The sequence below is a fragment of the Lissotriton vulgaris genome, chromosome 4_1, assembly GCF_964263255.1.
Source record: "Lissotriton vulgaris chromosome 4_1, aLisVul1.2, whole genome shotgun sequence".
Taxonomy (NCBI): Eukaryota; Metazoa; Chordata; class Amphibia; order Caudata; family Salamandridae; genus Lissotriton; species Lissotriton vulgaris.
This window is the reverse complement of record NC_141691.1, coordinates 759,885,488-759,906,019: the sequence shown is the minus strand read 5'-3', so window position 1 is coordinate 759,906,019 and position 20,532 is coordinate 759,885,488. Positions and strand designations below refer to the sequence as shown.

The 20,532-nt window shown below is 47.8% G+C and overlaps 2 protein-coding genes across 4 annotated transcripts in view; one reads left to right on the top strand and one right to left on the bottom strand.

Annotated features, from left to right (window-relative positions):
* MYLK4 (myosin light chain kinase family member 4) overlaps positions 1–20,532 on the top strand; it is a 997,611-nt gene that overhangs the window by 141,928 nt on the left and 835,151 nt on the right. The window lies entirely within an intron of this gene.
* WRNIP1 (WRN helicase interacting protein 1) overlaps positions 1–20,532 on the bottom strand; it is a 488,996-nt gene that overhangs the window by 467,484 nt on the left and 980 nt on the right. The window lies entirely within an intron of this gene.

Here is a 20,532-nt window from a genome sequence, read left to right as displayed (position 1 = left end):
GTTGTTTAAGTCATTATTTGAAATTATTTATTGTTTTGACAATTTATTTAAATCGGAGTTTTACAATGTAGACCAGGTAAAAATGAGTGCATTAATATGCCATTTTGAGCATTCGGTTGCAGTTTTACTAGAAGGAGAAATAGAATTATATAGTTTGCTATTTACTTCCGTCTCAAGTATGGCACTTTAGAGCAGTATTTTCCACAATCCAACAAAACAAACAAGCACTGACAATGGCAATTGGTCTGGCCTTACAAAAATTGTGTATGGCAATGTGAAGCATTAAAAGTAAATAGCCGATATATTTGTGTGGAAGCAAAGAATTGTAGAATAATATTGGTGTATTTTATAAAGTCAAGTGACAGTTGCATTGTCCAGCCAGACCCAAAAATCCATGCAGGTTATGGACTGCTCTTCTCCCATCAGTGCTGCTGCTGGAGAAAGGCTAACACCATAAATTATCTAGCTATCTATGACACCGACCTTTACAGCATTACAATGTCGTGTGCGTGCCCATGAAAGTTCAAGCTCAGCCAGCTGGATAATTGAACAAAAATTATAACAGGTGGTGGAGGGCAATCACACAACTTCTGCCCGATCAAAACATGTACTGCTGGCTCCCAACATGTGGGCGGAGCCACTTTCCAGTTGTACTCATGTAATTGTCAAGAGACAGATGCGCCGTCAAGCCACATCGTAAACAGGGCAGAAAGGCGGCAAACCAGATTCACATTTGCACACCATCCAATAATGCATCAATTTAATTAAGTTTGGCAAAGCAAACTGGTTTTGGTTCGAATGAGCTAACAGATGAAAAATTAGGAAAACAAAAATGTGATTGCTGGGATGAGTGCATTAATCTCAGCTGCTTGCAAGCACAAGCAACCTCGAAACCCTATTATAGACCTGAAGGTAACATACTATTTCTTATCATTCCTAGGTGGATCCTAATGCCCCTCCACAATGGTATTACCTATCATGCGTTATCTGCATGTATGGTTTTTCACTCTGATTTTCATAAGTTGATATTGTAAGCAAATGTATGTAACCAGAATCCGAACAAGGGGTGATGACTCTATGCGGCAATATAAAAATTGCATTGAATAGGTCTTGTGTACTGTTCTGCTGTGATGGCATAAATGTGTGGAGGTACTTTTATCACTACTCTTGCCCTCAAAAATGTTTGATTGGGAGACATTTATTTTCACCGGAGTGGGCCATTATACACACATAGTAAAATCAGTGTAGTACTGGTGACGGTGAATCATGGCCTTACAATATCTGAGAGCTTATGGTGTGAGGGAAAGCAATACCTGCATCAAGGCAGAGCTTGGTAAATATGCTACAGGTGGAAGTTAAATAAGTAGGTGCTAATTATCAACACCACTAAATATACCACTGGCTGCTCGGTTGGGGCGTGTGCAATATGTCTAAATAAAGGTAGCAACTGATACGCTCAGATGCTGCTGGGCCAGGACTGCTATCTGTCCAACAAGACACATGCTTTCGCACAGGACCCGCAATTAGGATAGAATCACGGACAGGCATGGAGTATACAGCTGGGGTCATTTGCGATTGACAAGACCTTTCCTAAATCAAATTCATGCTAGGACAGCTATTTCTTGGAAGAACAGACTTGTTTGCAAGGATTCCTAACCCAATGTGAGAAAAATGGCAACTCGAGAGCAGGGGATGAGTCACCTGTGGCAATTTAGTGTGAGAGGTCTGGCAGGTAAACTCAGTCATGTAGTATCAGAAACTAGTAAGCACATATTGACTGCTAAATTCTAAAAGCAGATGTTTGCCATTATATCATCCTAATTTAGCATACAGGTCCCAGAGGTAAGGAGGTACTGGCTGCGCTAGTCCGCTGACAGGGTAGGAAGGAGTGCCCAGAAAAAGTCGGAGCAGCAGATGTAATGCTAATTACTCAAGTACAAGCAGAGCCATGCAATTCTTGCTCCAAGCTCAGACTCCTATATCCAAGAGAGTCTCTGACAGATTCTTTTAAAAAACCAAATATAATGAACAAGGGTCTAACAAACGTTTCTGCACAAAGAAAACAACCAGTAACAAGGATTGGTAAGTGCATTGGGCTTTGCCTATGCGATTAATAATAAGCTGTTTGTGCAGGTGAAACCTAAAATCAAAGATCAAAGATATCCGACTTGACTATTGGTATTCGGTTCAGTACCCTAGCAACATAAAACCTGAAGAGAAAATGTATGCAGAGCAATTTTTATATTCAATTTAAAAAATAACCAGTAGATGGCAGCGTTGTCCAGTTCTTCCAATATGGGTAGAGTGTGCCACGAAATCTTCACAAGGGTTCATGCTGGCACACCAATACAACTACCCAAAACTGTCATAAAATCGAGTTCAAGAACTTAAGCCCACATAAAATGTAGTTAGATCAAATGGATACTCCTCTGTGGCGTCAAGGTGAAATGATCAGGAATGTAACACAGCTGTTTTAATGCGTGCAGCCAGGAAAAGTAAAAAAAAAAAAAAAAGTTCCACACAACAGTGGGTGGACACAATAATTCGTGCACAGGAACTCAAATTAGCCCACCTCCTTTTAAGATATGTTAAATACAAGCGATTTCACAAACAAGTGCTGTGCAGGCGAAACCTAAAAAGGGGTGACATCTAATAAAATACGACCACGTGATGGTTGTGCAGACTGCAAATAAACAGCAGTGCTTGGCCCACAGCATCCATGGAATGCAAGCTAGAAGTATGGCAGCATACACCACTTCTTTCCTCCTGCAGGGCTAGGGATGCAATCCCATGTGAATCTGTATAGTTCGACAGGAGACACAATGGGGAACGCTGAGAACAAACAAAATCGCAAGTCTCTTGCAGATGACAGTTATGAAAGTCATGAATGGAAGGGAATAGATACTGAAACTAATGTTAATAATGATATAGAATGCATGTTATGTCTGGAGTGGCATAAGGGCAACGTTTATGGATCGCAAAATGCCAGTTGCAGACTTGCAAGCATTCTACCTATCAACTTTCTGTTTCTAATCAATGCACTGGCCCCGATACTTTTTAACCTATTTTTATCTGACCTTCCTGACGCCCTAAACAAGGTTAATTCTCATGCCCCTAAAGTGGCTGATCTGCTGCTGTCAAACCTTTTGTATGCTGATAACGTGGTCCTCCTCAGCAAAACAAAGATTGGAATGCAAAGGCTCCTGGATGCGACCTCTGAATACGCAATTAAGAACGAGCTCCAAATCAACAATAAGAAGACGAAAATGTTGGCAGTCCGTCCAGGGAAAGCAAAAAAACTGCCTTGGAATTTGAACAATGAAAGTGTTGTGGAATCACACAGCCATAAGTATCTGGGAGTTATTTTCAATAACAAAGATAAATATAAATCCCACTTAGAAGAACAAAAAAAGGAAGGGTGATGCACTTGCTTTTGCAATTGGTTCAATTCAGAAGAAACTACAAGGCCCAACTTTTGCACCAACTATACAGGTTGCACAGGCAAAAATCATCCCTACTCTAACCTATGGTAGCGAAGTCCTAAAAGGTCTGGACAGCGGCCAATTGGACAAAATTATTACAAAAATCTACAGATCAGTATTTAACTGCATCCGTGCGGCGCGAATTCCCCGCCCATGCTGACTCCGCCTTGCGCGGGCGGAGTCATGACGGAACAGTTCCGTCATCAGCACAGCTCAGCCAATGCTGATGACGGAACCGTTCTGTCATCAGCATCGAAGGGGTTAAGCTACCACCCCAAACATCACCGGCACAAATAAGGTTGGAACTGGGAATTTGCCATCAACCACTTGCCAGGGCTATGACTTTTCTTGTGTGTTGTCACAAACTGAGGTTGTCAAAGGAAGGCAGCTTAGGACATTACTTGTGGGCCACCCTCCAATCGAATTCATGGCGAGCAGGCCATGATTACTGGTTAAAAGGACTAACAACCCTATGCCTAAAGGATCCTTGGAGCATGTATGTAACTCAGAAGGAATTCAAAAGGCTGTCGAAAATAAGCACCAAACAGCTTTCAATAGTCGAAGACAAGGCGCACCTAGCTAAAAGTAGTCACGGGTGGCTGACTCTGCAATCGTATTCCTTGTTGATCCCACAGCAGTATCTAACCGTATCTTTCACTGCACGAACGAAATGAAGCTTTTTAACATTGAGACTGGGAGTTCTTAACTTGTTGACTCACTTGCCAAAATGGAAAAGAGAGCAAGGGCGAGACTCATGCCGACTTTGCTGGGAGTATAAGGAAGACATAATACATATCATTTGTCTTTGCCCCAAGCTGCTGACTGAAAGACGGGCCCTCTTCAAGCACCTATGGAATACAAAAATGATTAGAACATGTAGGGAAGCAGTCCTAGCTTGCTTCGATCCGAGGAACACTAAATTAAACTGTGCCCTTGTCAGATTTATGGATCACGCAGCAGAAATACTTTGTGAGGGGTCCACAGTCTGTGGTCACTCGTTGGCACAATGACTTGGCAGGCTTCACCAGTCATTTTTACCTATATCCGACTATACTTACCCATATTGAATTTTACTTATTCACTCTTTTAAATGAACTTTTAATTGTATTTTAAATGACACTTTTTGATACCTTCTAAATCCTGTATTTGCAATGGTTTCTTAAATCACGCAATAAAGTTATTTACTCGAACGTAATCAATGCACTGGCCATTTAGTTCAACTTGGAAAAAATCTTGTCAACATGATGCAGGATGGGAGCACATTTCCAAGCCAATCAATCAGCATTTGTATAGCGCAGCACTGTCCCCCCGAGGGGTATCTGGGCACTGTGAATACAATGTCTCAGTCGAAGAGCCAGATCAGAAACTAGCAGAAAGAGGCAAAATTAGGGGCAGAAAGAGGCAAAATAAGGGGCACAACGAGCAAAGAGGCAGAAATAGAGGGCAGAAAAGGCAGCAGAAAATGAGCTGGGGTGGCACAAACCGAAGGCAGCAGAGTGTAGCCGGCTGTGGCCCAGCTGTACAGGAGAACTGTCGAAAGGGGAGTTAGAACAAGGACCTGCTTAATGGGGTTGCGCTACAGCCTTCATTAAGTAGGTCCTGGGGACGGGGGGGGGGGGGGAGTTATGCAGGGCAATGGGTGGTGAGTAAGGAAATGGTGGGAGGAGGGAAACGGAGGGAAGAAACGAGCAGAAAGAGGCGAAAATGGCAAGGATCGAGCAGAAAGAGGCAAAATAATGGACAGAAAGAACAAAGAGGAGATAAAAATAGTGTGCAGTAAAAGGCAGAAAATGAGCAGAGGAGGCACAAACCTAAGGCAGCAGAAAGTAGCAGACTGAGGGCAAGCTGGACGGCAGAACTGTGGTAGGGGGGGAGCTGGCACTATGACCTGCCCCCTCCTACCAAGTCTGGCTTAGGAGGAAGTTGTTCTCTTGCACTCATTTTTTTTTAAAACATTTTTTATTGGGGTTAAGATGCAATAAAAGGACATAGCACTTCATTTAGCATAGACATACAAAAAGCCGGGGTGCACGCCCGACATAAAATGAATACCAATATACACATGATTAGCAATAACAATCAGAGAATAAATGCACAGTTAATGATAAAGGAATGATGATAAAAACCAATTACCATAGGCCTACCCAGCTAAACATTCTTATAAATGACATTGTCATACTGCCTCCTAAATCACAATCTTGCTTCCCTCCACTTTGTAATGGGGGCCCAGATGAGTCTTCCCATCTCCCGTTTTTTAACACCCTTCACCTCATGTAAGGTGAACTCAACATTATGTATACCCAATAATCGCGAGAGCCACATCTGGAAGGATGGAGCAGTAACATCTTTCCAGCCTGCCGAGATTAAAATCCGGAGTACAGCAACTGGCATAAAAACTAAGGCTTCCTCATCCTTCCCTAGGTTCAGCTTAGAATCCATACCCAGTAACATCAGGGTAGGGGATAGATTGATCTTATGACCTAGCAGCCCCTCCCAGAATTTCATTATCTCATCCCTTATTGGGCCCTGCAGATTACAGTGGAAGAACATATGTAGAATATCTGCTTGGCCGACATTACATCTAGGGCACCTGTCTTCTTCCCTTACCCCCAGGCGAATAATTTTGCCGGGGTATGATAAAGGTTAAAGACTGTTTTATAGTGCTGGGCCCGTAGGTTAGAAGCCCGAAATATCTTTTTATTCAAGCATAAGGCAAGATCCAGGTCAACATCGGGATTTCCTAATTTTGTAGCCCAATTACTTTCCGTTTTCTCAATATCATCTTGGATCCTTGTTAGAAGAGGATTATACACTACTTTGATCTTCTTACACCCTCTAGCTAGTACCTCGACTATGGGAAGATCCACCGGGGGCGGGAGCTTTGGTCTTAGGGCTTTAAGAGTTCTAACTATTTGGCCATACAGAAGCCAGTGGTCGGCTGGAATACCAAACCTACTTTGTAAAACATCAAACCCCGCTATCTTATCTCCCTCCATAATATCCCCAAGGGTCTTAACTCCCAAACCCTTCCAAACCTGAAGATTCCTGTCTGCTCTCAACTGAGGAAGGAGGCTAGAATTACCGAGATGTAAATATGTATTTATCTTTGGGACATTAAAAAATTTCAGGATAGCCCATACAAAGTCTTAAATCTGGCCTTTTTATAGTAACTCCTTTCCACTTCCCACAGCAGCAGACCAGTTGTGCCCCCCCCAACAGCATCTTAAAAATCGGGGGAGGACTCTGTACTCCGGTATTTTCCGCCCCGGGGCCCACCTCACAGTGGAAGAAAATAGACATTTGGATCAGGAGGCAAGATCAGTGATAGAGTCTTAAATTCGGGAGTGCCATCACCCCCTTTTCCTGGGTAGTGACATAAGGCTGGTAGATCGCCTAACCTTGCCATACTGCCAAATGAATCTTATAAATATGGACTCCAGATTTTTCATTATTATTTCATCAATGAATAAGGGTATGGCCCGAAACAGGTACAACACTCTGGGAAACATTAACATTTTTAGTGCATTGACCCTCCCTACCAACGAAAGATGCAGCACATCTATTCTTTTTAATTCAGCTTCTATAGACTTAATAAGTGGGGAGTAATTTTCTTCCACAATTCGGTCCACTGAGGCATTGATTTTCACCCCTAAGTATGTAGCAGAATCTACGAATCTAGAATCGGATTCAACTATATTTTTCGAGCAGATTATCTGTGTTTTTGATTCGTTCAATAGGTACCCTGAGCCATAACCAAAGATCTTCGCCATCTGGGCCAGAGCGGGGAGTGCCTGCTGTGGGTTAGTGGTGATAACCGCCAGGTCATCGGCATAAGCCAGAATTGTATTCACATAACCATTAAAGATCACAGGGGTTATCCTAGGGCACTCTAATATATTCTGGATAAGAGGATCGATATAGAGGGAGAAGAGGATGGGGGAGCAGGGACAACCGGGACGCGTCCCTCTCTTAATATCGATTTTATCCGATTTCTCGCCCATAACCATCACCCTTTCTATCGGATCTGAATACATGGCTTTAAGAGCTCTAATAATTTTCTCGCCAAAACCTCTCCCAGCCAGGATACCCCAGAGAAAGCTCCAAACAACACAGTCAAAGGCTTTCTGCGTCGAGCAGGATCATGGCCATCTTCCTTCCATGAATCAGGGACCACCCCTGAGTACATAACCCCGTTAAACAAATCCGCCAACAGTGGGGCGATCTCAGATTCAATCGCACTGTACACCTCAAGGGGGATCCCGTCTGGGCCTGAAGCCTTACCAGGGGCTAATTCCCGCAATGCGGCTACGACCTCACTCTGCGTAATATCTTTATCAAGTTCTTCTCCAACTGCATTATCCAAGTGAGGGCCCCTATCCAAATACTCACCCCCCTGATTCCTAACACAATCCTACTCATCATAAAGCTTTTTGTAAAAGTTCAAACACCATCACTATATCCTTCACTTCAGTATATTCATTCCCATCCTCTTCTATATGAGAAATTAAATTTTTAGCTTTTTCCTGCCTTAACCGGAGGGCTAGAGCTCTACCAGCTTGCTCCCCTGTTTCATACCGCTTGGCCCTAGAAGTTTGGAACTTGCTGATCGCCTTCTGAGTTACTTCCTTCTGCAGTGCTGCTTTAACCGCCACCAATACATATTGGCTTTCGCTGCTATCCCCCCCTGAAGCAATATCCTCAACATGCTGTTCTTCAGCACACGCTAACTTCCCCATTAATTTCTCCACCTGACACCTATCGTTGTTCTCTTGCATTCAGTTGGTTAACATCTAAAACAATAATCCTACAAGCAATTTACATCTGCCATCTAGTAGAGAGATCAGCTAACATGCTTCCAAGTAAAAACAGTTTCCCTCTTAAAGAAAGATTACAGCAAACGTCCATTCCATAAAGGTGAAATAGTTGCTAAATCCTTTACCACTGAAAACTTAGAATACAATAGTCCTGCCCAAAATTGTCCCTATCCCCCTTGCCTATTTATGCACTGCATCGTGTACTTCATTGGAACCTGGGGTCTATGAATGAATTAAATGCATTTTCTGTTGACTTAAGCTGATCGCTAAAATAACAACTCAAAATCCTTTGAAGAAGATTCATAAAGTTTCCCTTTATGTGCATGTAGCGTTAGCTTTTAGCATGCAATTCTTTGTTTAGGTTATTGGCACATGTGTTATATTCAGTTGATGACAAGCTGTATCTCGCTGTGCCTCGTGCATTGTTTACTTTCATGCAGGTTATTGTTTAAACTCAGCTCATTCCCTCTCCATGGTATCCACAACCGAGCACTTAGATGCAGTTTGGATTCCCTAGAAATGTGACTTACAGTAAGTGGGTTACTACATATTAATGTGAATAAACTTGTTACTGAAGCACATGCTGCTTCCTGGTGGTACTTACCTCTCAACATATTTGGAGACGACCTGCCGGTACTTATCTCTCAACAGTGCAGAACGTGTCAGTAGGGAAAAAATGCAGTCAAGCCCAAGTATGGTGTGTGAGCCACCTTACCCCACTGAATGCTAAAAAAAATCTGTCATCCATTTTAATGGTGTTGCAGCTTAATTCACTGATCAGATTCATATGGCGTATTTGCAGCTAACTAACCCCCAATGTTGAAGGGTGTGATTGCTGCGGTCTTCTCGGTTTCTTTCTCAAGATGCCCGACTTCCGTGGCACAACCCTTGAACCTGTATGTGGTCTACAATGCCATCCCAGCAGAGGCAGTGACTTGTCGACGGTTGCAGCACCACATGGGGGCAATGTGAGAGCAAAAGAGGAAGAATTTGCCAATGACATGCCCAGTCTTGTCCAACGTTAAATACAGATCATATTGCACCAATTATGCAGGTGGTTACGCTTTTCGCCTTCGCCCCCCCTACAACGATTTCCTATTTATATTCTGTAATGTCTGGTCTTCCCCCTTCAAGTACACACTGAAGCCTGTGTAATGGTAACAAGTATTTATTGTCATTTAAATACAATTCTCCTGAGCCAGGGCGCCGAGCGTCTTGCTGTGCCTAGCTCCGGTCGCCAACTGCCTATTCTCGTTTCGCGCCTTCGCTATTGCTGCCTTCTGCGCATGCGCGCGCTCCTAACGCTCCGGTCTATGACGTGGCGCGTCATCGCGTACGCGTCATAGACTAGAGCGCACACCACATATCTCCCCCCTTTTAATATGAACAAAATAACATCCCCCCCCCCAGCAAGCTGGGTGTCCGGTGGACAGGTCATAGTCAATGGGGGCGCAGGGTCAGGCCCCTTCCTACTGTCCATCCATAACAAAGTCCCTGTACCGCAAGGGCGCCGTGACAGGCCTGCCACTGCGGGTGTGTCTTACCGGCATGTTCTCCTTCACTTCAGGCTCACACCGTGATTTCTCACCCTCTCTCAAATCTTCTCTCTGTGTTACAATCGCTGGTGCCTCTTCTCTGTCAGTAAACTCTTGATTGGGCGCATCTATCTCATTGTCCGCTTCTGCTCCTTCCCACTGGTCTACCACATTTGACTCTGGTTGGGGCATTGCTACTTGGCTGTCTATCCGTGTCTCATTCTCCTCCAACTTGGGCCACCTTATTATCTTGTTAACTCTGGCCATGCGGTCTTGGGACCACACCTTCCCGTCGCTAAGGAGTGCCGCTCTGCCTCGCACCTCCTTGACCTGTAGTGGCTGGCTAAACTTGCTTTCGCCTTTCCTTTGCATGGTAGGGAGTTTGACCCTGACCCACTCTCCTTCCTCCAGACTTGTTTCCTTTACATTACGTCGTTTATCGTAGTGGGCGGCGTAGATCTTCTGGGCCTTCTCCAAGTTGTGCTGCACCACTGCAGGAGACCACTTGCTGGTGATGGTCTTTTCCCTCCACACTACGTTGTCACGTGTGAATGGATGTCGGCCTCTTAGTACCTGGAAGGGGCTGTACCCCACGGCCGTGGGGGTGATTCTGTAGGCCCACAGCATACTCCTCACTTCCGTCTCCCAGTCTTTTCCCTGCGAGATAGCTGCCTGTATGGATCCCATTAACACGCGGTTAAACCGCTCCACTTGACCGTTGCAGGCCGGATGGTACACAGCTGTGTGCCTCGATTCAATCCCGTTTCTCCTCATAAACCGGACCCATTTATCCGATACAAATTGTGGACCATTGTCACTGAGGATAGTTTTGGGTATGCCCTCTCTCAAGAAGACCGAAGATAGAAATTTCAAAATAGTTTCCGTTTCCATGGACTCTTGTATGTCCACTTCAGGCCATTTGGAGTACTTGTCCATGATGACGCATATGTATTTGTTCACTCCTCTGCTGTCCAGGATGGGCCCTAAAATGTCTATGGCCACATTTTCCCAGGGGCCTTGAGGGGTGTCGAACTTCCCTAGTGCCGGTCTGAGGGGACGTAACACTTTGTCTGCTCCCTGGCACTGTCCACACTCCCTCACTTGTCTTTCAATTTGTGCGTCCATACCCGGCCACCAGTACATCAGCTTGACTCTTGCCTTGGTTTTCACTATGCCCAAATGACCCTCATGTAGCTGCTCCAACAGTTTGGGTATTAGGGAATCCGGGGGTACGACCCTCTCACCTCTATACAAGAATATCCCTGAATCACTTACGGACAGTTCCTCCCTCATTTCGAAGAACCTCCGCACTCCTTCTGTAAGCATTTTTTTGTTCGGCCAACCGGTGGTGAGGTGCCTTTTTACCTCCATCTTCTCCTCGTCCCTATCGTAGGCAGCCTTCCATTCCTGAGCACTGATCGTTGTCTCATGGTCCTCCATGCTGGCCACCATCTCTTCGCTGTCCTGGGCATCTTCCGGCGCTTTTTCCATGGCCGCAGCCCTGCTGAGGTAATCAGCAACCCTGTTTTGTGTCCCAGGCAGATACTCCACATCATATGTGTAGTCCAGCAGTTTCAAGGTCATCTTTGCAATTCTCGGGGTCGCCGTATCATGACCCGAGGAAGTCAAAACTTTTACAAGTGGCTTGTGATCTGTCTGGAGTTTAAATCTGGTGCCCCAAATAAACTGGCGAAACTTGTTCATCGCCCATGTGACCGCCAGCATCTCTTTTTCGATCACACTGTACCTCTGTTCTGTTGGGGACAGTGCCCTGGATGCAAAGCTGATCGTCTCCGTAGACCCATCTTCTCTCACTTGCGCCAAGACCGCCCCCAAACCTTTGTCGCTCGCATCTGTGGTTACTATGGTCTTGCCATCGGGCATGAATCCTTGCAGTGGGATGGCCTGGCTGATGCAATCCTTGACGGTGTCAAATTCTAGCTGGGCTTCCGCATCCCATTCAAATTTGGACTTGTCCCTGGTTAGCTGCCTCATTTTGTGTGTTCGGGTGGCGAAGTGTCTCACAAATTTACTATACTACTCGGCCATTCCCAGGAATGACCTCACTTCTTCCTTCGAGCATGGGGCCTTGGCTTTCTTGATAGCCTCCACATTCTGTACCTTCGGTGTGATCCCATGCGTCCCTATTTCGTGGCCCAAGTACGTCACGGCCTGTGTCCCAATCCGGCACTTGCTCCATTCCGCCGTCATGCCTTTGTCCTGCAGCACCCCTAGGACCTTGTGCAGCTTTTTGTCGTGATCACCTTTGGATGAGCCCATCACCAGGATGTCATCTTGAAAATACTGCACCCCCGATATGTCCTTAAACAATCTATGCATGAGCTTCTGAAACACAGCCGCGGCGGAAGCTAGGCCAAAGGGCATTCTCCTAAATTGGTAACATCCAAAAGGTGTTATGAAAGCCGTGTACCTCCTGCTCGCCGGGTGGAGCTCAATCTGGTAGTACGCTGACGTGAGGTCTATTGTGGTGAAATGAGTAACTCCTTTTGTTTTCGCCAACATCTCCTCTATTCTGGGGAGCGGAAACCTCTCCACTATGAGATTTTTATTGAGTTCCCGAAGGTCCACACAGAGGCGGACCTTGCCGTTGGGTTTCCTGACCACCACCAAGGGCGAGAGCCACTCTGCACTGTCCACTGGCTCAATGATGCCCTGATCCTCCAGTCTCATCAATTCTTGATGTACCAGTTCGCTCGTGGAGATGGGTATGTTTCGGACTTTGTGCACCACAGGTACTGCTCCTTCCTTGAGGACCATTTTGTGTACGAATTTGTCCAGTTTGCCCACTGTGCCCTCGAAGACTTTCGGGTATGCTGATTTCCAATCTTCGTCTCTGTCAAGGGGCCATTCATCTGTCAAAAGTATTTGTTCCTTCCCCCCAGGGTTGAGGATGATGCCCAGGTCTCCTGCGTCTCTCCATCCCAGCACAGATGGGCCTTTTTCCGCCACATACAGGGTGCACGTGGCCGTCCTTCCTCTGAATTCAAATTCAAAGTCCCGGCACCCCACTAGGGGAATGGCGTTCTCGGTGTATGATATGGGCCTGATGTCCGGAGGCCATAAGTCTGGCCCTACAACCGGAGCGAAATCCTCTTCCCAGATGGACTTTTGCACGATGGTCCAGGGGGATCCTGAGTCCACCGCCACGTGTACTTTCACCCCTCCAATGAGCATGTCCGTGCGGGGTTTATCACTTCTCTTCCCTGCCACCTCCAGCACTTGGTCCTCGATGCACAGCACCAAATCACCTTCGTCCAACTCCTCTTCTCCGCTCACATCTACGGTGGCTGCTTCTACACACTTGACTGAGGATTTCGACCCTTTCTTCCGACATACCTTTTCGAAATGTCCGGTCAAACCGCAGAACGCGCACCTGGCGCGGAAGGCGGGACATCTTTGGTCCTGAGCCGTGTGCGCCGTGCTGCCGCACCTGTAGCACGCGAATTTGCTGCTGGGGCTGGGGCGACTCGTCTGCTTTCCCGCTCCTCTGGTGTCTTTCCGCATCTCTCCGTACCTGCCCTTTGGATTGCTGGAGTGAGGTACCTCGTCGATCTTATTAATCATTTGCCTTGGCACACTCTCCCTTTTCGCTGCATCTGCTCCTTGCTTGGACATCTCTGCTTTCTTGACCATCGCCACCACCTCCTTGAGAGAGGTTTCATTCATTGCCCATAACTTATCTTGGACGGCTCTGCTGGTCGTGTGCATCACGATCTGGTCTTTTATGTATTCGTCTTGGAGGACACCATACTGACACGTGATGGCCAAGCGTCGTAGAGCTGCCACATAATCATCCACGGATTCACCCGCCTCTTGTTTTCTCTGCTGAAAGTTGTAGCGATCTATGGAGACGCACACTGCTGGACGGTAGTGGCTGTCCAAATCATCGAGTGCATTCTTGAAGACATCTGTCTCTGCTGCACCCCTCTCCTTGGGTACTAGATTCTTGAATACCCTCGCCCCTTCTGGGCCTAAATTGTGGAGCAACAATCTCTTCCTTCTTGCCGGGGTGTATTCCGCTTCACCCTCGTCTTCCAGGGCTTCTATGTAGTTTAGAAAGTATTCTTTCCAGTCCTCCCATTTTAACTGCGGCTCACCCGGTCTGGGTAGGAATGGTACCGGTGCCATCAAGGCTGAGGCTTGGTTTGCCATTCTTGCTTCACCTCTGGGGTTCTCCTCCTGTGCACCTGACTGGTTGAACCCCCCGGATGTTCCTGCACTTCCTGCTGCGTCCACTTGACTCCTGGGACTGCCTGGGGTACTGTCCCTTATGGGCGGCGTGAGGTTATCTTCCTGTGTCTCTACCTCTGACTTGGGGGTGATGCCCTTGGCTGCCAGGGTGCTGGCTATGAGTTCTGTACTTTGGGCAGCACTGACCTGGTGAGTTGAACTGTTTCCCGGTCTTTCTCGTGGTTTCTGCGCTGCTGCCACGCCCTGTGCTCTTGCTGGTTGTTGTCCTGTCCCTCTGGCTGAAGTGGGACTGTTAGGAGGATGTAGATCCAGTTTTGTGTGCACGGTGATGTTCTAGGTGCCAGCCTCGTCGCCAATGTAATGTCTGGTCTTCCCCCTTCAAGTACACACTGAAGCCTGTGTAATGGTAACAAGTATTTATTGTCATTTAAATACAATTCTCCTGAGCCAGGGCGCCGAGCGTCTTGCTGTGCCTAGCTCCGGTCGCCAACTGCCTATTCTCGTTTCGCGCCTTCGCTATTGCTGCCTTCTGCGCATGCGCGCGCTCCTAACGCTCCGGTCTATGACGTGACGCGTCATCGCGTACGCGTCATAGACTAGAGCGCACACCACATATTCAAAATTGTGTCATGTGACCCTAGACCTCACCAACAATTTTGTGAACATGGCTCCCACGGCTCAGCCAGCGATTCACTACACCGTTACTTCTCGCAGGAGCTGTTCTACAAACAGGAGAGTTCATACGGGCGTTTACTTTAATGTTTAGGTTCTAGCACTTCCTGCGAGGTGTCGTATTCAGCCCAGTGAGAGCTCGAACTTAACTTAAATCCCAAATGCGAGAGTCTCACTCGCAAGTAGTACAATGGGAGCTCTTTGAGTTCTGTAGCAGCGTGACTTCTGAAGGTGTAAGCAAGCTGTGTTATTGTGTTCCACCATACATGCCAACAGAACCGATTCAAGCGGGAGACTCGTTGTTTGTTTTTTTTAGCCAATAATGGCTTTATTTTAAGGGTTCTGTAGGTGGCGCGGAACGTCCGTGCCACAAAGGAGTTGCACAACCGTATGCACAAGTGTAAATGATATTCACACGTATTCATTTTTTCACCAAATTCATCCAGTTTTTATTCCAAGTTTTGTTTCAAAATTTACTCATTTTTTCGTTTTTTCACCATCACGTCAAAGACAAAGTTTTTCATGTTTTATGCATCTTGCTGCTCTGTGAATGCCCATCCAGGCTTAATCGCAGGCTTTAACTTAAAACTTCATAGTTCCAGAACATTCCATTCTACCCAATGCATTTCGGTCTGCTTGACCTTCTTCGGGGGTATCTGCTCAAATGTTCTGAATATTAAACCGCCTTTCTTTCCTCGTGTCCCTTCGGCTGAATGCTAAACTTTATTTTAGGGGTCTCATGACTAAAACCGCCTACATGTCAATGTAAGTCAAAGGGTGTGGTGTGCGCTCTAGTCTATGACGCGTACGCGATGACGCGTCACGTCATAGACCGGAGCGTTAGGAGCGCGCGCATGCGCAGAAGGCAGCAATAGCGAAGGCGCGAAACGAGAATAGGCAGTTGGCGACCGGAGCTAGGCACAGCAAGACGCTCGGCGCCCTGGCTCAGGAGAATTGTATTTAAATGACAATAAATACTTGTTACCATTACACAGGCTTCAGTGTGTACTTGAAGGGGGAAGACCAGACATTACATTGGCGACGAGGCTGGCACCTAGAACATCACCGTGCACACAAAACTGGATCTACATCCTCCTAACAGTCCCACTTCAGCCAGAGGGACAGGACAACAACCAGCAAGAGCACAGGGCGTGGCAGCAGCGCAGAAACCACGAGAAAGACCGGGAAACAGTTCAACTCACCAGGTCAGTGCTGCCCAAAGTACAGAACTCATAGCCAGCACCCTGGCAGCCAAGGGCATCACCCCCAAGTCAGAGGTAGAGACACAGGAAGATAACCTCACGCCGCCCATAAGGGACAGTACCCCAGGCAGTCCCAGGAGTCAAGTGGACGCAGCAGGAAGTGCAGGAACATCCGGGGGGTTCAACCAGTCAGGTGCACAGGAGGAGAACCCCAGAGGTGAAGCAAGAATGGCAAACCAAGCCTCAGCCTTGATGGCACCGGTACCATTCCTACCCAGACCGGGTGAGCCGCAGTTAAAATGGGAGGACTGGAAAGAATACTTTCTAAACTACATAGAAGCCCTGGAAGACGAGGGTGAAGCGGAATACACCCCGGCAAGAAGGAAGAGATTGTTGCTCCACAATTTAGGCCCAGAAGGGGCGAGGGTATTCAAGAATCTAGTACCCAAGGAGAGGGGTGCAGCAGAGACAGATGTCTTCAAGAATGCACTCGATGATTTGGACAGCCACTACCGTCCAGCAGTGTGCGTCTCCATAGATCGCTACAACTTTCAGCAGAGAAAACAAGAGGCGGGTGAATCCGTGGATGATTATGTGGCAGCTCTACGACGCTTGGCCATCACGTGTCAGTATGGTGTCCTCCAAGACGAATACATAAAAGACCAGATCGTGATGCACACGACCAGCAGAGCCGTCCAAGATAAGTTATGGGCAATGAATGAAACCTCTCTCAAGGAGGTGGTGGCGATGGTCAAGAAAGCAGAGATGTCCAAGCGAGGAGCAGATGCAGCGAAAAGGGAGAGTGTGCCAAGGCAAATGATTAATAAGATCGACGAGGTACCTCACTCCAGCAATCCAAAGGGCAGGTACGGAGAGATGCGGAAAGACACCAGAGGAGCGGGAAAGCAGACGAGTCGCCCCAGCCCCAGCAGCAAATTCGCGTGCTACAGGTGCGGCAGCACGGCGCACACGGCTCAGGACCAAAGATGTCCCGCCTTCCGCGCCAGGTGCGCGTTCTGCGGTTTGACCGGACATTTCGAAAAGGTATGTCGGAAGAAAGGGTCGAAATCCTCAGTCAAGTGTGTAGAAGCAGCCACCGTAGATGTGAGCGGAGAAGAGGAGTTGGACGAAGGTGATTTGGTGCTGTGCATCGAGGACCAAGTGCTGGAGGTGGCAGGGAAGAGAAGTGATAAACCCCGCACGGACATGCTCATTGGAGGGGTGAAAGTACACGTGGCGGTGGACTCAGGATCCCCCTGGACCATCGTGCAAAAGTCCATCTGGGAAGAGGATTTCGCTCCGGTTGTAGGGCCAGACTTATGGCCTCCGGACATCAGGCCCATATCATACACCGAGAACGCCATTCCCCTAGTGGGGTGCCGGGACTTTGAATTTGAATTCAGAGGAAGGACGGCCACGTGCACCCTGTATGTGGCGGAAAAAGGCCCATCTGTGCTGGGATGGAGAGACGCAGGAGACCTGGGCATCATCCTCAACCCTGGGGGGAAGGAACAAATACTTTTGACAGATGAATGGCCCCTTGACAGAGACGAAGATTGGAAATCAGCATACCCGAAAGTCTTCGAGGGCACAGTGGGCAAACTGGACAAATTCGTACACAAAATGGTCCTCAAGGAAGGAGCAGTACCTGTGGTGCACAAAGTCCGAAACATACCCATCTCCACGAGCGAACTGGTACATCAAGAATTGATGAGACTGGAGGATCAGGGCATCATTGAGCCAGTGGACAGTGCAGAGTGGCTCTCGCCCTTGGTGGTGGTCAGGAAACCCAACGGCAAGGTCCGCCTCTGTGTGGACCTTCGGGAACTCAATAAAAATCTCATAGTGGAGAGGTTTCCGCTCCCCAGAATAGAGGAGATGTTGGCGAAAACAAAAGGAGTTACTCATTTCACCACAATAGACCTCACGTCAGCGTACTACCAGATTGAGCTCCACCCGGCGAGCAGGAGGTACACGGCTTTCATAACACCTTTTGGATGTTACCAATTTAGGAGAATGCCCTTTGGCCTAGCTTCCGCCGCGGCTGTGTTTCAGAAGCTCATGCATAGATTGTTTAAGGACATATCGGGGGTGCAGTATTTTCAAGATGACATCCTGGTGATGGGCTCATCCAAAGGTGATCACGACAAAAAGCTGCACAAGGTCCTAGGGGTGCTGCAGGACAAAGGCATGACGGCGGAATGGAGCAAGTGCCGGATTGGGACACAGGCCGTGACGTACTTGGGCCACGAAATAGGGACGCATGGGATCACACCGAAGGTACAGAATGTGGAGGCTATCAAGAAAGCCAAGGCCCCATGCTCGAAGGAAGAAGTGCGGTCATTCCTGGGAATGGCCGAGTATTATAGTAAATTTGTGAGACACTTCGCCACCCGAACACACAAAATGAGGCAGCTAACCAGGGACAAGTCCAAATTTGAATGGGATGCGGAAGCCCAGCTAGAATTTGACACCGTCAAGGATTGCATCAGCCAGGCCATCCCACTGCAAGGATTCATGCCCGATGGCAAGACCATAGTAACCACAGATGCGAGCGACAAAGGTTTGGGGGCGGTCTTGGCGCAAGTGAGAGAAGATGGGTCTACGGAGACGATCAGCTTTGCATCCAGGGCACTGTCCCCAACAGAACAGAGGTACAGTGTGATCGAAAAAGAGATGCTGGCGGTCACATGGGCGATGAACAAGTTTCGCCAGTTTATTTGGGGCACCAGATTTAAACTCCAGACAGATCACAAGCCACTTGTAAAAGTTTTGACTTCCTCGGGTCATGATACGGCGACCCCGAGAATTGCAAAGATGACCTTGAAACTGCTGGACTACACATATGATGTGGAGTATCTGCCTGGGACACAAAACAGGGTTGCTGATTACCTCAGCAGGGCTGCGGCCATGGAAAAAGCGCCGGAAGATGCCCAGGACAGCGAAGAGATGGTGGCCAGCATGGAGGACCATGAGACAACGATCAGTGCTCAGGAATGGAAGGCTGCCTACGATAGGGACGAGGAGAAGATGGAGGTAAAAAGGCACCTCACCACCGGTTGGCCGAACAAAAAAATGCTTACAGAAGGAGTGCGGAGGTTCTTCGAAATGAGGGAGGAACTGTCCGTAAGTGATTCAGGGATATTCTTGTATAGAGGTGAGAGGGTCGTACCCCCGGATTCCCTAATACCCAAACTGTTGGAGCAGCTACATGAGGGTCATTTGGGCATAGTGAAAACCAAGGCAAGAGTCAAGCTGATGTACTGGTGGCCGGGTATGGACGCACAAATTGAAAGACAAGTGAGGGAGTGTGGACAGTGCCAGGGAGCAGACAAAGTGTTACGTCCCCTCAGACCGGCACTAGGGAAGTTCGACACCCCTCAAGGCCCCTGGGAAAATGTGGCCATAGACATTTTAGGGCCCATCCTGGACAGCAGAGGAGTGAACAAATACATATGCGTCATCATGGACAAGTACTCCAAATGGCCTGAAGTGGACATACAAGAGTCCATGGAAACGGAAACTATTTTGAAATTTCTATCTTCGGTCTTCTTGAGAGAGGGCATACCCAAAACTATCCTCAGTGACAATGGTCCACAATTTGTATCGGATAAATGGGTCCGGTTTATGAGGAGAAACGGGATTGAATCGAGGCACACAGCTGTGTACCATCCGGCCTGCAACGGTCAAGTGGAGCGGTTTAACCGCGTGTTAATGGGATCCATACAGGCAGCTATCTCGCAGGGAAAAGACTGGGAGACGGAAGTGATGAGTATGCTGTGGGCCTACAGAATCACCCCCACGGCCGTGGGGTACAGCCCCTTCCAGGTACTAAGAGGCCGACATCCATTCACACGTGACAACGTAGTGTGGAGGGAAAAGACCATCACCAGCAAGTGGTCTCCTGCAGTGGTGCAGCACAACTTGGAGAAGGCCCAGAAGATCTACGCCGCCCACTACGATAAACGACGTAATGTAAAGGAAACAAGTCTGGAGGAAGGAGAGTGGGTCAGGGTCAAACTCCCTACCATGCAAAGGAAAGGCGAAAGCAAGTTTAGCCAGCCACTACAGGTCAAGGAGGTGCGAGGCAGAGCGGCACTCCTTAGCGACGGGAAGGTGTGGTCCCAAGACCGCATGGCCAGAGTTAACAAGATAATAAGGTGGCCCAAGTTGGAGGAGAATGAGACACGGATAGACAGCCAAGTAGCAATGCCCCAACCAGAGTCAAATGTGGTAGACCAGTGGGAAGGAGCAGAAGCGGACAATGAGATAGATGCGCCCAATCAAGAGTTTACTGACAGAGAAGAGGCACCAGCGATTGTAACACAGAGAGAAGATTCGAGAGAGGGTGAGAAATCACGGTGTGAGCCTGAAGTGAAGGAGAACATGCCGGTAAGACACACCCGCAGTGGCAGGCCTGTCACGGCGCCCTTGCGGTACAGGGACTTTGTTATGGATGGACAGTAGGAAGGGGCCTGACCCTGCGCCCCCATTGACTATGACCTGTCCACCGGACACCCAGCTTGCTGGGGGGGGGGATGTTATTTTGTTCATATTAAAAGGGGGGAGATATGTGGTGTGCGCTCTAGTCTATGACGCGTACGCGATGACGCGT